Below are 15,878 nucleotides of genomic sequence, written 5' to 3'. Positions count from 1 at the left end.
AGCCGGTGTCCATATTATCAACATAGCCGCTTTATCCATGCTATGTCTTATACTGTAGCAAGCTTCTATATGATTCGTCTACCTTGCCTTTCTGTGTATATACATTTGTTACTCATCTGGTTACTTATCTTCTTTGTATGTATAATTTCTTCTTACTTGTGTGTACGTTACTTCGCTTCTTCAATTATACCTCCATTCTTTAAGCATTCTTATTTCGTTTCAGTGCATATTGTATTTTCTTCTTATGACATCACTTTACAACTGTCAGAATTTCTTTACAGGTCTCCGATTTTCAGTGGTGTCTGGAAATCTCCTGCTACTAATTCAGTTTGAGGCTACATTCAGTAGGGGTGTCTGAGTGCATAAAGTCACCCATACACTCGATGCCGTCTTGTGGTGATATCCGGTGTCAATCACAGTGTCTTCCTGTCATTCATCCAGTATGATGGAGGTGGGGGAGCGTAGCCTATCAGTGAGGTTTACATCTGATTCTCTACCTTCCCCCCTCTGGTCAAGTCCTCCACCACCTCCTCCTCCTCAATTCTAGTAATTCCTCTTCCATAGAATGATTTCTTCAGGATCCATATCTTAATCACCTGTTCAGATCACTTGCATTCTTTATGTGTTCATCCACACTCCAGGTCATATGGCAGCATTCTCCTGTTGGTTGAGAGAGCACCCAACGCCCTACATAGTTCTTATGTTCCTTAGTGTAATAAAGCTTTGTTCCTGGGGCTACCAGAGGACATTCTTTCAGGTGCTCACAGGTAGTGTTTTCGGTCTGTGTTTGCTCATCAGTCACAGCATTCACATTGATCATTACCTTCATCCCAATTGCTTTCTTTGCTGCCTTCTTGCATTGTCCAATGAATATTCTTATGACAGAATCCCAGTAACACTGACACTAGTATTGTTCCAAATTTAAAGGCATTTGCCAGCCAAGTTGAAACCCATGAAATAAGGATGAAACCCAATCTTCATTCTCGGTCTCGTCTACTTCATCTACCATCTTCGTATGCAGGGTTGACAGCATAGTTACTGCTTCTGTCAGGGTTCTATTTTCTTCCTTCTGGGCAGGTGTGAATGTACAGCAAGAAGGTCTAATCTTGCCACAAACGCCTCCTTCCATCGCTGTAATTAAGTCCGGGGCATTCCTGTTCTGGAGGGTCATGAGCCTGATTGCCCTCAGTGCTTCTTTGATCGCATTGAATCCCTTTATTGTGGTATTGATCATTTGTAGTAGCTCCCACCTAGTGAACTGTAACCACTTGGCGTTTACTGCAGTCTGAATTCCTGGCAGGATTAGAGCTGTGAATATCACTGCCGTTCTGCTGAACAGTTTATGCTCATCTGGAATGTCATGATAGGCTTCTATTGATGTTGCTGAGAAATTATTCTCCCTCTTTCGTCGTGTGAGCCTAAGCGATCTCTTCTACCTCAAGTGTGCATCCATTTTCAGGAAACTGTCAATATGGAGATCACTTTGGGGAATGCAGGAACATGTATGATAACTGAAGAACACGTTCCTCCCCAATATTTGTTGAGCTGCATGTAGGCTCTAGATCCACAAGCCCAATAGCGATCCATTAGCATGACAGTTCCTCCATTCCTTCCTGGTACTTCAAGCATCTACTTGCATCCTTTCTTTTCTCCAACTAGAAGCAGGACTTTGTTCCTGAAACATACTGTTGCATACTTTATTAGTATTATGGACACTGGTCCTGCTTCATTTTCAATTAATGTTAGCCATTTAGAATACTTGACCCATGACTTTAGGCATCCGTTGTTTACAATTTGCACTATTAATACTTTCATTAATAAATGTGCACTGCATGCTAACATTCCTTCATCCCATCCTGTACTGGTGGCAACTCGTCCATTCACCAATAGCTGAGGTCTCTCCCAGCAGCCTGCAATCCAGGTGTTTCGAGTACATCTGCACACCCCAACCTCTTCTGTTCAACAATCCTTATCTGTTCTGCACTCATAAATGAATACATGAGCATTCTGCTTGCCCAAACTGGATCTGTTTACATCTTCTGTTTTTTGATGTAAGCATCTTCATATGGGAATGTTTTCTTTGATCGCCATCGTAGGGTTGCCCATCTTCCTTCGTATTGCCCTCTTGTTGTGCTCGTGCTAGATGACTGGGGCACTTTGCACCGTGTGTAGATATTTCTCTTGTAACTAATGTTCTGGCTGTGTTCATGGCATATGGGATGAGAGAACATATGTAGCAGCTTTCATCTGATGTTCTCCTCCTCACCTTTCTCATGTGTTGATGCCACATGCTATTCTTTAAATGGGCCGCATTATCAAGATATGAATTTATACCTTTATTATTTTCCCCAACATCCCATTTAGATGAGGCAATTTGTTCATAAATATCAGATAAAATATCACTTGTGCCTTTATCAGGGCTAGAAAGAGATGTCTCAGATATTTCACTTAAAATGTAAAACAATATCTCACAAAATGTAAAGCGCTTAAGAAAATACAAACAACACATAAGGCAAAATGTAGTTGTAAGAAGTATTGCCATAGTATTCAATGCCACATGATCTCTTTCGGAGTAGCTGGTCTTATGGTTAGGGTGCGTTTTATATAATGGAAAATTCCCATTTTTAGGTTACTGTGTACACATTTAGTTAATTTTGTAATTTGTACTTTTTATAACAGGAAATGAATTATGATGGCTATAATAACTCTGCAAATAATGGGACTGTTTTTAGGATTTCCCAAAAACACTACATCTACGTTTCATTGCACTAGAGCTGGATAGGTTTGTAATATGTAAACAAAAACAGCATGCGAAAAAATGCATGCAAAGTATCAGGCAACATAGAATGTGTAGAACAATGGAGGATGAGGCCGATTACCTCTCTCTGTATCCGCTACATGACGGAACAGTCCTTCACATTTGTGTTATTTGCTACATTAGTCAAAACACACATACTATGTCATGCCAGGTTTTATTTATCTTAAAACAAAGTGTATTCATAAATCAATATGTCACAAATAATAAAAAACATTTAATACTACTCATGTGCACTTTCCGCAAGGCACATATACATAAAAGAAACGAAATGATCAGTGACTTATTAGGTCAACATTTCGCCAAATAGTGGGGTTAGTAAGTGACACATAATTATATGTACACAAATTGACTTTCTATTTTTTAAAAATATCATGTGTTTGTCAATTATTTTATTTCAGTTGTTAAACAGAGGGACAGCTAATACCATCTCTCATAAACTAGGATTATTGTTGTGTATCCACAGGATATGTCTACATATTTTCCTTTTGGTCTAGCCGTCTTCAGGACGAGTATATTTCTTGAAATAGGTGAAGTAATCACAAAGACCCCATTGATTCTCGTATCACAGTCACTACAATAAAAACCAAATGTATTTTAAAAACCATGTTTGAATCTGTAAATGAGGGCAGGGCTATATAATATGACATTGTGAAAATGGGTAAATAAGCCAGCAGTAAAATGAAGAATGGATACACATGTTGTATATGTGTTAAGCATGATACAGGCACCAACTACTGTATGTGCAAACCCAATAGGGGTCATATGAATTAGAACATCTAATAAACAGTGAAATTACCCTCTAGTCTAAATTTTCATCCAATAAGTGAGACATGAAAAATACGAATTCATTGTCTGAATATTCATCTCTAAATAAGTCTTTGTCTGTCACGTCTGTCAGTATGTGTCCTTCCTTAACGGCTATCATCGTTCTCCATACTCCATCATCATCTGTTCCATGAACAACTACCCTTTCTCGATTTCCTACTGCTGCTTCTACCTCTATGGGAATGACCAGCCCTTCCTCATCATCCATAGGCATCTCTGGTCTGAGTAAAAATTCATCAGGTATTCTCAATATTTTCCCTGTCAGTCCATGAAGCCATATCAGCAAAATATTTACTCCATACAAAAATATTTCTGGTTCTAAAGGAACCCCTCACAATGCTTTCTTGCCTCTGAAGGCTAATATCAATGTTGTCACATTCATGTGATGTATCCTGTGGGTTGCATTTAAAGGCCCCACACAGAAGTCCCTTTCACATGAATAGCAAGCATGTAAACACTGAAACAAAAACGGCCTGGCTTTTGTTTTTGTTTTTCAAGTAAAGTTAAAGAGCCATGTGGAAAGGGGCCTACCTGTCATTACCAATGGACAAGCAGTATTTTAGTTTACAAAAGAAGGATCAATCAAAGATCCCTGTCACATGGAAAACAGGATTTTTAAAAATTGAAAACAAAAACGGCCTGCACATGTGTGTGCAGATAAAAACGGCTTTAAAAAATAGCAAAAGTTGAAAAAATATCACTGCTCACAGAACAATGTCAGGAAAACAAAACATGATATGTGGGTTGACAAAAGCAATGTATATTATGTTTCATCTACAAAACTCCAGTGACATTTGAAGAGCCACTTTGTTTTCATGGATAATTTCAGCCCAAAGCAGACCCTGTTTCTGGCTGTGGGCAAAACTTCACAAAGGAAAAGTCCCACTTCCAGCCTGGATGTCACATCTCAAATCTAATGACACCCCCTCCCAGCCCCACAATCAAATTTGCTGCTGAGGGTGTTGAAAGGCGAGTGTTCTTCAGAACTATTGGCTCTGAAAGCAGGGACTTCAAGTAAATTCACCCTTGCCTGGAGCATGACTAAAAGGTGTGAAGACTGGGGGTTACAACTTCAGAGAGAAAACTACCAAATTCAGAGAGACTCATAAAAAAAACTCTGGGGGGGCGCTGTTGCGCACATCAAAGATGGCCACCTAGCGCAAGAGCTCCAGCTCGGACGAAATCCTTTTTCAAAATTAATCCTGTCAGGAACGTCCCAAGCTCGAAAAAAGCGACATTCTGGTAGCAGAAGCTCCGGCATACGTACTGGTGAAAAATTGTGAGAAATCGGAGTTGAGGTGCAGAGAAACCCTGCTTCGCAGATTTGGCGGCTGGTGGAGGCCTGCGGAGCCACCTGTGGGCTCCACGGACGCCCGGCGGAAGACCGAGGTGGGGGAGGAGCGCCGCACGACCCACAACATCCTGCTTACGAAGGAGGGGGAGGCCGAGTGTCTGCCCGCCTGGAGACGACGGTGCCCTTGCCCGCAATCACTCTTGGGGACCCATTTGGGGAGACGGGGCCCTGCGGGAGTGGAAGGAGGGGCTTGGAGGCGTTGGACTGCCTCGCAGCTGCGGAGACGTGGCGGCTGTTCGGCCCAGCTCCCGCCCTGCAGCCCACTGTGACACTATCCGTGGCTCCTTGTGGGCCGTAACCTGCTCCCTGCCGAGGGGACTGCGGCTGAGGCGTGGCCCGGCCCCCGACCTGCGGCCCCTCGCGGTGGAGCTTGAGGTGGTCCGCGGCCCTCGCCAGCGAACGCGAGCTGGCCTCGGGGGCGAGTGGGGCTGGAGCCCGCCCCCTCTTTTTTTACCAAGTAAGTGACTACGAGATACGGGGAGAGCCCCACACCTGGGAAGGCCCTGCATAGTGAACTGCAACCGCGACCTGGGCCCACTGCATTTTGCCCCCACTGTCACGGGGGCAACAATCCTACAGCACCCTAAGCTGCTTCAGATCTTCGCCCTACAGCACCCTGGGATATATCATAGATGCCCATCAAAAAACACCCGGGTGGAGAGACATATATCCTTAAGTGGGCAATAATCACCCGCGAACAGAGGCCCTACACCGCGCGGGTGCAGCGGAGCTGCCGTGTAGCGCTTGAGCACAGAAGGACCCCCTGGCGGGGCCCTTCAACATATGATCCGGAGTAGTGGTTGGGGGGGCTTCCACCAGCACAGCATTGCGAAATTAATTCCTATACACTGGCAGTACACCAGACGATAAGGGCGGATATATAAAGGATACCCCCTCTCCACACCTGTGACACATAGCGGTGCACAGGGCAACAACACGTGGGGAACACAGTCCATTCTTCCTTGGAGGCTGCACCACATGGGCCACACCAAGAAGAGGGGGGCAGGTGGGAAGAAGATTGGCCCGATGGAAAATTTCACCAGCTCACAATCGCAGGGGGCGGCTGGCGGGGAACCACAACTGCCAGGTGGGCAGGAGACTGACCCGATGGAACGCGTAGCAGCGCTGGTACAGAATGGATTCATGGATGTGAACGTAAAACTAGATGATATAGTGGCGACGTTCGGATCCTTGAAGGCACATGTTGAAAAAGAAAGCGCGCGTGTCACGGAGGCGGATAATAGGATAAGCGCAAACGAGGACACGATACTACAACACAGTCGAGATATAGCCCACCTCCAAACAGAATTACATAAAACCGAAAACAAGTGTGAGGACCTTGAATCAAGATCCCGGAGAAACAACATCCGGATTGTTGGGGTATCGGAAGAGTTTGGCAAGGGTCCCATGGAGAGACAAGTTGAGGCCTTGTTGAAAGACATCCTAGGTGCCGACTCCTTCTCGGATCACTTTCTGATTGAAAGAGCCCATCGCACCCTAGCACTGCACCCGAAACCAGGAGCTCCCCCTTGAACTATAATTGCACGTCTCCTTAATTACCGAGACAGAGACACTGTACTCCGGCTGTCGAGAGAAAAAGGAACCTTACGGTACGAAGAGAACAACATCCACATATACCTGGACTTCTCGACCAATGTGCAAATGCAAAGAAGATCATATGAAGGAGTGAAAAGGCAGCTACGTATGCAAAATGTGCCCTATGCCCTCATCTTCCCGGCGAAAATGAGGATACAACATGGGGGACGGGCCCACTTCTTCGAGAACCCCACAGATGCCATGTCGTACGTAGAGTCTTCCATCCCATTACCCCCCGGAGACCGAATGGCAAACCAAAATGTGAGTCCATAACCGAGGGGTGAGAGACGAGACCCAACAGAGCGGAAAGTGAGGTTAAGGCTCGACCGCGTGCCACCTGACAAAAAAAAAAGAATAAAGAAATTGGAAGTTATGTAACGGTGATGAACTGAACAAAAACTGATGTTTCTCCGGGCTGTGAGCCTCAGTCTACAGTGCGCCAGATGGCTGCAACTAGTGACCCTCAGGAAAGTTCCATATGTTAAAGGGACTGTTTATTGTGGGGCAGCATTGTCAAGTTGGGGTTGACGATGTGGGTGGGGGATTAAAATGTTGCGGGATTAAGCAAAGCCGGGAGGAGGGGGGGAAGTTCTGGAACCGGGACTCAGTTGGAGGAGTCCCTCAAGTTATAAAACGTGGTGACATTGCAACACATGGAACTCTCCTAAATAACAGCAAGGCAAGAAATGCAAACTGGGTATACAGACATGGCTAACCCTGTTAGAGCAGCCCGAGGGCTTAAATTGAAACTTCTTACTTGGAACGTCCGGGGGCTGAACAATCGAGTCAAATTGAACAAAGTGGGATCTTATGTCACTCGTCATCAGCCTCAGATTGTCATGCTACAGGAAACTCATGCGCTCCAGAAGGTTACACTGAGTTCTTGAAAGGGTGGAGTAAGCATAGATACTGTACGGAATACTCTTTGCAGGCAAGAGGGTCACAGACCCTGATTGACCCATCAGTCGGGTTCCAATTTGAAAGGAGTAAAATAGACCCGTTGGGTCACTATGTTATAGTTTGGGGAAACATCGCGGGGGAAAAACTGATTTTGATAAATACGTATGGTCTGAATATGGATGACCTTGATTTTTATACAAATGTACTGCAAGAGATTGGTGTGTGTGGGGGCGAGCAAATAATGTGGGGAGGAGATTTTAATACTATCTTAGACACAGAACTAGATCGCTCCACCTCCACACACCTGAATCCCATGAGAACAGCTAACACTCTACAACAAATCATCTCACAACTGCAACTAGTAGATGCCTGGAGAACACTGCACCCCCAAAAGAGACAGTATTCCTTTTACTCCTCAGTGCATGACACCGAATCCTGCATCGATTACTGGTTGGTGTCTGCGTCTCTCATGCACCAAATTAACAAAAGTGAAATATTTCCTCGCACCCTATCAGATCACTCCCCTATTGTGTTAGACATGACACTAGGAAACCTTACACCCCCGGTCAGAAGATGGAGGATGCCTTTCCGACATCTTTAAGGACCCTGCAGTGGTAGAGGAATTACACGCCGAGGTAGAATTTTTTCTCTCGAAACCAATAAGGATTCAGTAAATAGCCCTCCGACACTATGGGAAATGTTCAAGGCGTGGGTGAGGGGTATCCTGATCTCCAAATCCACAAGGCTATTGAAAGCGGTCAGGAAGGAACTGGCAGAGGTTGAGAAACGATTGGGGGAGCTAGAGCAATAATACACATCCCTCCATGAAGACAACACCCTTGCAGATATTAATAGCAACCTACAAGAATTCAACAAGCTAGCAAATAGGGAACTGCTGTATATGGCCACTCCGGCCAGAGCACGCCGGTATGGCGGAGGGAACAAGGTGGGGCGCCCCCTAGCTAACCTGCTGAAAGCTGAAAGAGGCTGCACCTTGATCTCCAGCATAATAGCGAGCGACGGCACAGTGACAACAAGCGAGGAGGGTATTAATAGTGAGTTTTCCTATTTTTATAAAGAACTCTACGCCAACCATGATCTAAAAACTCCCAATGATATCAGAGTATACTTAGATAGTATCACGCTCCCAAAGTTGTTAGTTGAAAATAAATCACTGTTAGGCCAGATTGAAGAAATTAAGGAAGCGATTAAATCGCTAGCCAATGGAAAGGCTCCTGGCTCAGACGGTCTGGGAATCGAATTATACAAGGAGTTGAGTGAGGAAATTGCCCTGATATTACTGTCCATGTGGGAGGAGGCCACAGAAGTAGGGCCACTGCCAACATCCATGAGAGAGGCCATAATCACTGTACTCCCTAAGCCCAGGCGCCCCCCCAACGAGACGTCCTCATACAGGCCCCTGTCAATTATAAACTGTGACGCCAAGATATTTGCAAAGATTCTGGCCAATAGACTCCTACCTCACATGCCAATATTAGTACACCCTGACCAATGCGGGTTCATCCCCGCTAGACCTACAGCACTCAATTTACGTAGGCTATTTGGCGTCATGGCCCAGATCAAACCGGAGGCCCCGGCGGTAGCTGTGTCCCTAGATGCCGAAAAGGCGTTTGACTCTGTGTCATGGACGTACCTGTTCACGGTGTTGGAAAAATTTGGATTGGGCCCATGCTTTCTGAAATATGTCAAGGTGGTGTACACTAACCCGGGAGCCAGGGTGTTGACTAACCACACTATGTCAGATTGGTTTGAGTTGGGGAAGGGTACTAGACAGGGCTGCCCATTCTCCCCCATACTGTTTGCCCCGACCATGGAACCAGTTGCGGCAGCAATTAGAGAACATCAGAAACAGAGGGGTATATGGATGGCGGGCCTGACCCAATCAATATCCCTGTATGCAGATGACACCCTATTATACACCCGAGAACCTGACACACATTTGGGTCCAGTGATGGAAGCAGTGCACAAATTCGCAGAATACTCGGGATACAAAACTAATCGTTCTAAATCTGAAATCTTTCCCCTGACCTCTGCTACCAGATGCCCAAGCAACACGCACGGTCTACAGTGGTCCCCAGACAAGATAAGATACCTGGGGGTTATCGTGTCGGGTGACAGAACATCCCAGTTTGTGAATAACCACAAATCCCTACTGACTATGATTTCCAGTAGGCTCCGCTTCTGGGCTAAACTTCCCATTTCACTTATCGGCCGGGTAGCCATACTAAAAATGGTCATCCTTTCTAAGCTACTGTATATATTCACTAACATCCCGATTTGGCCTGGTAGGCGGTTTTTCGACACTCTTAGATCCATGGCGGCAGAATTTATCTGGTGCGGGGGGGCGGCCCGGATGAAGAGGGAAAAAATGGTGGAACCGTATAATAAAGGCGGCATAGCAGTCCCTGACTTTGAATTATATTATCTGGTTGCACAGGCCCAATTTGTTAAGCACTGGTATGACGAACACGATACCTCATCCCACATCTGTCTTGAAAAACACGCAGCACACCCAACCGACATAAGGTCAGTCATCTTTAAAGATAAACACAGGGATGAATGCCCATTTGACACAGTTAGTACAACAACACAGGCATGGTTCAAGCTCTACCAAAGGCTTGGGGTGAAGACGCCTTACTACGCTGAGGCCCCGTTTTGGAACTTCCCAGGTATAACACCCACATACGATCCAGGTATACAAAACAAATGGGATCCAGACAAGGAATTTAAAATCAAGGACATATTCCCTAATGGTAGATTCATAACATTGGAGGAATTCAAAACAGTGATGGGAAGGGACCAATTGATGATATTGCAATATCATAGAATGAGATTGGCCTTCAAGGCCCGGTGGCCAATGTTCCCAGATGAACCCCCACCACACCCATGCCTGCTGACCCTGGCAACCCGTGCTGGAACCAGCGTCTCGGGGCTATATGCGGCCGTGCGGCTAATACCCCAACGGTAAACGTAATAAAGGCCTCCTGGGCAACGGACCTGGGTGAGGATATAACTGACAGAACCTGGGAGAGGTACTGTGAATTGACCAAGAGGGTATCCATAAACGCGGGCCTCCGGCTGATTCAGTTTAAGATGCTAAATAAGCTGCTCTATACCCCCAAAAAGTGGCGAAGTTTACAAATAATAGTCCTGGTAAGTGTCCGAAGTGTGGAGTGGATCGGGCTGACTCGATACACATGTACTGGAGCTGTCCTCATGTGCGCGCGTTTTGGGGCGAGGTAGCAAATATCCTAGAGGAGGTGACTCAGATACCGGCAGACTTCACACCACAAAAATATCTGTTTGGGGACATTGGTAAACAATCAGAGGTAACAAGAAGGCTCTTTAACATCACATGCGCAGTGGCAAAAAAGTGCATTCTGCAAAAATGGAAGAGTGCACAGGCACCAAGAGTGAGCCACTTTCTTAAGATATTGATGTATGTCAATGAATGTAAACAGAGGTGTGCTATGCAAGTAGAACTAAGCCCTGGAAAACCAAAAGGTGCTTGCCTTGAATCTTTTTCCTTTATAGTGGGTGGGGCGGGGGGGCAAAACTGTGTATATCCTTAGCCAAACATATTAATTTAATTCATTCTCCATTTGGCAGAATACTACATGGGGAATGTTGTTAACATTTTAAATTAACAAAGCTCCCTTCCCATTGTGCACTGAAAACTATAGCATATCATTTAATTAGGTAATCCTTGTTGTCCAGATAACCCCAACATCTTTAAGGAAGAGGGGTGTCTTTGTTCTTAAATTGGTCCAACCTTTTAATCCAGCTTCTCCAACACACGCCTTTCAGTAAGGGTTGTCTGAAATCTAAAATTCCCCAAAGCATTACGTTTTTTCTGTCTGACTTCCCAACATAGACCAAAGCAAGGGGGGGTCTGAAAAACAAAGCGATAAATCACCCTATGTTTGTTTTAAACTAAAGGTTTGGGAAAAATTATATTACTGATCAGTGTATTTATTTTGTGAAGTTCAATTTACAGAAAATTGTGATTGTGTTCTTTTTAACTCACTTTATGATTTAGTTATGCTGAGAGAAGTTGTGTTGTGTTGTGCCATGGATAAAGTGGGTTTTTTACATTTTCATGCTAATTCCTATTACTTTTAATTTAAATGAATACCTATATATTTCCCGTACACCGGCCTGGTTCTTGGCTCATTGTTAGCTCAGGGGAGAGGGATCCAAGGGGCATGATATGTGTCTGAGACAGGGCTAAAAAAAGAATCTGTTAAACCGTTTGTTGCATAACCACTTAGGTAGGGGGAGGAACTCCCCATGTTGATGGTGGCTTCTCAATAAACCGTTTCAATCCCTGAAGTCAAACCCACGATCCCTTTGTCAATAAAGGATATTGGATCTCATTACAACACTGGCGGTAACGCATGGCGCTATTAGCACCATGGTTGCTGCCGGTATTGTAACGAGTCTGCCAATGTTCAATGGGGAATTACCACCCCATTCCAAGGTTGGCGGGGCGGTAATTCCCCATTGAACATTGGCCCTTCCCCATTCCCATTTTTGCCCCATAGGGCTCAATGGGACTGGGGAAGGCGGTAATTACAGCACCGCAAATTGCGGTACCGTAATTACCTCAAGAGTCCCTTTGCAGGTCCCTACTTTAACGGCTGGTCCAGACCAGCCGTTAAGGTCGGGTGCCGCAAAGGGACCTCATAATTAGGCGCTAAGGGGTTAACGGCGTCGCAGCCTTTTACGGCGCCGTTAACCCCTTAGCGCCAGGGTCATAATGAGGCCCATGTCATGTTAAGTTTTGTCATCAAGTCACATCCTAATATGTTAACTGGTGTCTGCCGAGAGTATAGTGGTGGCATTGACATATCATGTGCACCTATAGAAAGTGGTAATTTCTCAGTAAAAGGAACCAAACTTGTGGCCAGAGAAAATCCCTGTGCATTCATGGCGATCCCAGACATTGGGTATTTTCCCTCTCTAACACAAAAACGAGTTGCTCCTGTGTCCACAAGGAACGAAAATGTCTTGCCTCCAAGTGTTACCCGACCCTTGTGGGTCTGGTGTCACTGATAGTAATGAGCACATCAATTCGCTCTGTGGGAATTCCTATTGTGGATATAACTTCATCCCTGTACCCGTAAATTATTCCCTCCCACTACTGTCACACTGTTTATCCTGAGTGGGGAAGCCTGTGGGGCTCCTGTGTTTGCTTTCCATTGTGGCACCATTGCTTGTTGCATTAGTGTGTACTGTGGGTGTTGTGCTTGTGCTTGTTGTATCTGCATGGGAGGTTGCTGTGGTTGCCTTTTTGGCGATTGCATTTGCTGTGGGACCTGTTGTGCTTGCTGTATTTGTGGCACACTTGTCTGATACTGTGTGTGATCTTGTGCATAATATTCCTGTGATTCTGTTTTATACTGTGGACAATAGCCCATCCCCCTCTTAGAGATTACCATATCTGTTGCGTGGCTCCATCTCTACTTCAACATGTTCGGGCTATTTGTCCAGTTCTTCCACAATTCCAGCATTGTTGTGCCTGTCCCCCATTAAATCCTCCTCCCCTTGGGGGTTTTGAAATCCTCCTCGTCCTCTGGGTGCATTCCTTCTACTTCTTGACCAAAGGTTGTATGCAATCAGATCCATAGGATACACTATTGACTGTGCTTTGTGTGTGGTCAATGCCTTCACCACTCGTCAATACTGCTCCTTCTATAGTGAATTTTGATCATTTCTTCTGAACTAACTTCACTTCCTCCTGCTTTCTATTCTCTGCTTTCTTCTTAATCTTCTGTTGCAACAGTCGACAATAATGTACAATAGTCAACTGTATTTCTGGCCATGGCTTCGCCTCCATCCCTACTTTTTTCTTCATCTGCCACTGCACTGGCTCAGGCAGTCCCTGACATAAAATAAGATAAAGTAATGCCACTGTTTTATCCCACGGTTCTCTCGTCTTGAGGTGCCAACATTCTTGTATCTCTTGAATAAAGGCAACAGGGTCTTCATCCTCACCCATTTTCCTACTCATAATTGCACCCGTGTCTGATGTGTCCGGATACAATACTCTAAGCGCCCTCCATATGTCTGCCCTACAATTATTAAATGGCGCTCCATCATGTTTCGTGTTTGGTGCAGTTTAGTTTAGTTTATTTCTTATTTAGTGCAGCACGCCTATAGGACTTAGTGTACTGACAAGACAAAAAAACAATAATACAGACACAATCATGGAAATACATGACATAATCCATGAAAAAATGGAAAAACAGAAATCGAAAAATGTTCAAAAGCTTACAGAGTCATGTAAACAAATCAGTTCACAATAATTCTTAACTTAGAATGAGGGAACATGTTCTGCAAGTTTGTGGTTTTGTTCCGAAACAAGGGTAAACTACATAATTCACTCCTACGATAATACAATCTGTAACTTCCGAAGGACTCTCAGATCTTGGGTTCTGACAGAGTTACGGCCCACTCTTTGATGAAGCCAGGCAAGGATTTAGTTTTTAAGTGCCTCCCTGGACTCATGTTGCTTTGGATTACCAACATTGGTAAGAAGAATAATTCTAGGGTCCATGGCAAAACTCTTTAAAATAGGGTTGTCTATTCTGGGCATACAGGACTTGTTTAAACAAATATCCTTTTGAAGGTAAGGGATCAGATGAAGTTGCCGATTTAGTAGATATCAAAGTAGCCCCAGAAGGGTTTTTTCCCATTGAAACAGAGACGGGATTGGCTATAGGTTCCTGAGGATTCGTTCCTTTGCAAGGAAACTCTTCTGGACCTGTTTGACAACCTCGATGAACCCTATTCTGGGTATGAAGGGTTTGGCAGGACTTTTCTTCACTGGTGGGCTCGGGTTGATAGAGTTTATTCATCCTCAGCGGAGGTACAATAGAAGATTTGAAAGCTATGGAAACAACCAAAGCACAAAAATCATCAACATTTACACATGCCTCAGCATCCCACAAGATGTGCTCCTTAAAAATTAGCCAATTTCCTGAAGTATTTACATCGCCATGTACCTTTACAGGAGCTTTGGAAGTACCTTCCCCTGTAAATTCCCCTATTGTTCTCAAAGGAGATGAGGTTATCGGAACCTGCATGGGCACATAACCTTTGGGATTACCAGTTCCCTTACCCTCTGGCAAGTCTCTAATAACACTTGCATGAGCAGCATGCAAAGATGTCGCCATATTCAAAGGCTGCATGTGCTTAGAGGAGGGCACCCCAGCTGAATCAGCATCTCCATTAACAACATCTTCCTGGCAGTGACCTTTACCTGCTTACATAAGGCAGCGACATATCCCCTGTACTACACGATCATGCTGGTGGTCAGTCAGAATATGGTGCTGGTTCTGGCATTTCCTCTTTAGGGTCTGGTAAATCTGACCACTTTACTCCTCTCTCTATGTTCGGGTCTATCAAAGAGCTGCAGGCGCCTTTTCTTCGAGCTTTCTCATTCTCCTCCCTTTCTTCATCTGACATAACTATACCACAACTAGTGTGGCTGCCATCCCTTTCCTCAACATCAAGCTCTATTCTACTTAGGGACAGCATTCTATGCTCCCCCATCAATGTGTTTTCTGCTCTCATTGCTGTTTTGTTTTCTTCAGCAGCGAACCTGCGATGTTACCCATAGCTGTATAGCCGCCTTTCTCTCTCATGTGTCTGTATAGGTCCCCAAACCGTTTCCTTTTGCCTTCTGCCTCATGTTTGTCGGGTCATGTCTGTATTCTCGCCAACCCTTGCAGCTCCCTGTGGGGCTGTTGTGTTCCTCTCTCCTCCTCCCATCGCTCTCATGCTTCAATGGTTATCATACTTCTATTAACAATAGGATCTATTTTGTCATATCTTCGTCCCCTACACTTTCTCATTTCCTCTTCCCTTCTCCTCATCTCCATATTCTCTTCTTCCTCTCGCCTTCTTTGCAACCTACATTTTTTCAATCTTTGGTCTTCTACTTCTTCTTTTTTCTTCTCTTCTATTCTCTTTTTCTCCTTTTTCTGTACCTTTCATCTCTGTTCTTCCTTTTCTTTACGTTCTCTGCCTTGTATGCCCTTTCTCATTCTGTTTCCTTCTTTTCTGGCTTCTCTCTTTTTTGCCTCTCCTTAACATCATCACTGCCCTTTCTGTTTAATTTAAGTAGTATCTGCATTCCCATCCACTTGTTTTGTACTAATGTCATTACACTTTCTTTGTCTTTCTCTCTTTTTTGTATTCTGGCTTCCTCTTCAATAGCTATCTGTCTGTCCTTTCTCTCAGCACACCCTTTATGTTTGTCGCATATAGACATATATTTGCATTCCTTATTCTTACTTTCTTCCATACTGTTGTAGAGGAGGTCCCAAATATGGCCTGCACTCCAGTCGCCCATTTTGA

This window comes from Ambystoma mexicanum, chromosome 12 (assembly GCF_040938575.1).
Source record: "Ambystoma mexicanum isolate Mex_15411 chromosome 12, UKY_AmexF1_1, whole genome shotgun sequence".
NCBI classification, from domain to species: Eukaryota; Metazoa; Chordata; class Amphibia; order Caudata; family Ambystomatidae; genus Ambystoma; species Ambystoma mexicanum.
Note: the sequence above shows the minus strand (reverse complement) of the source record.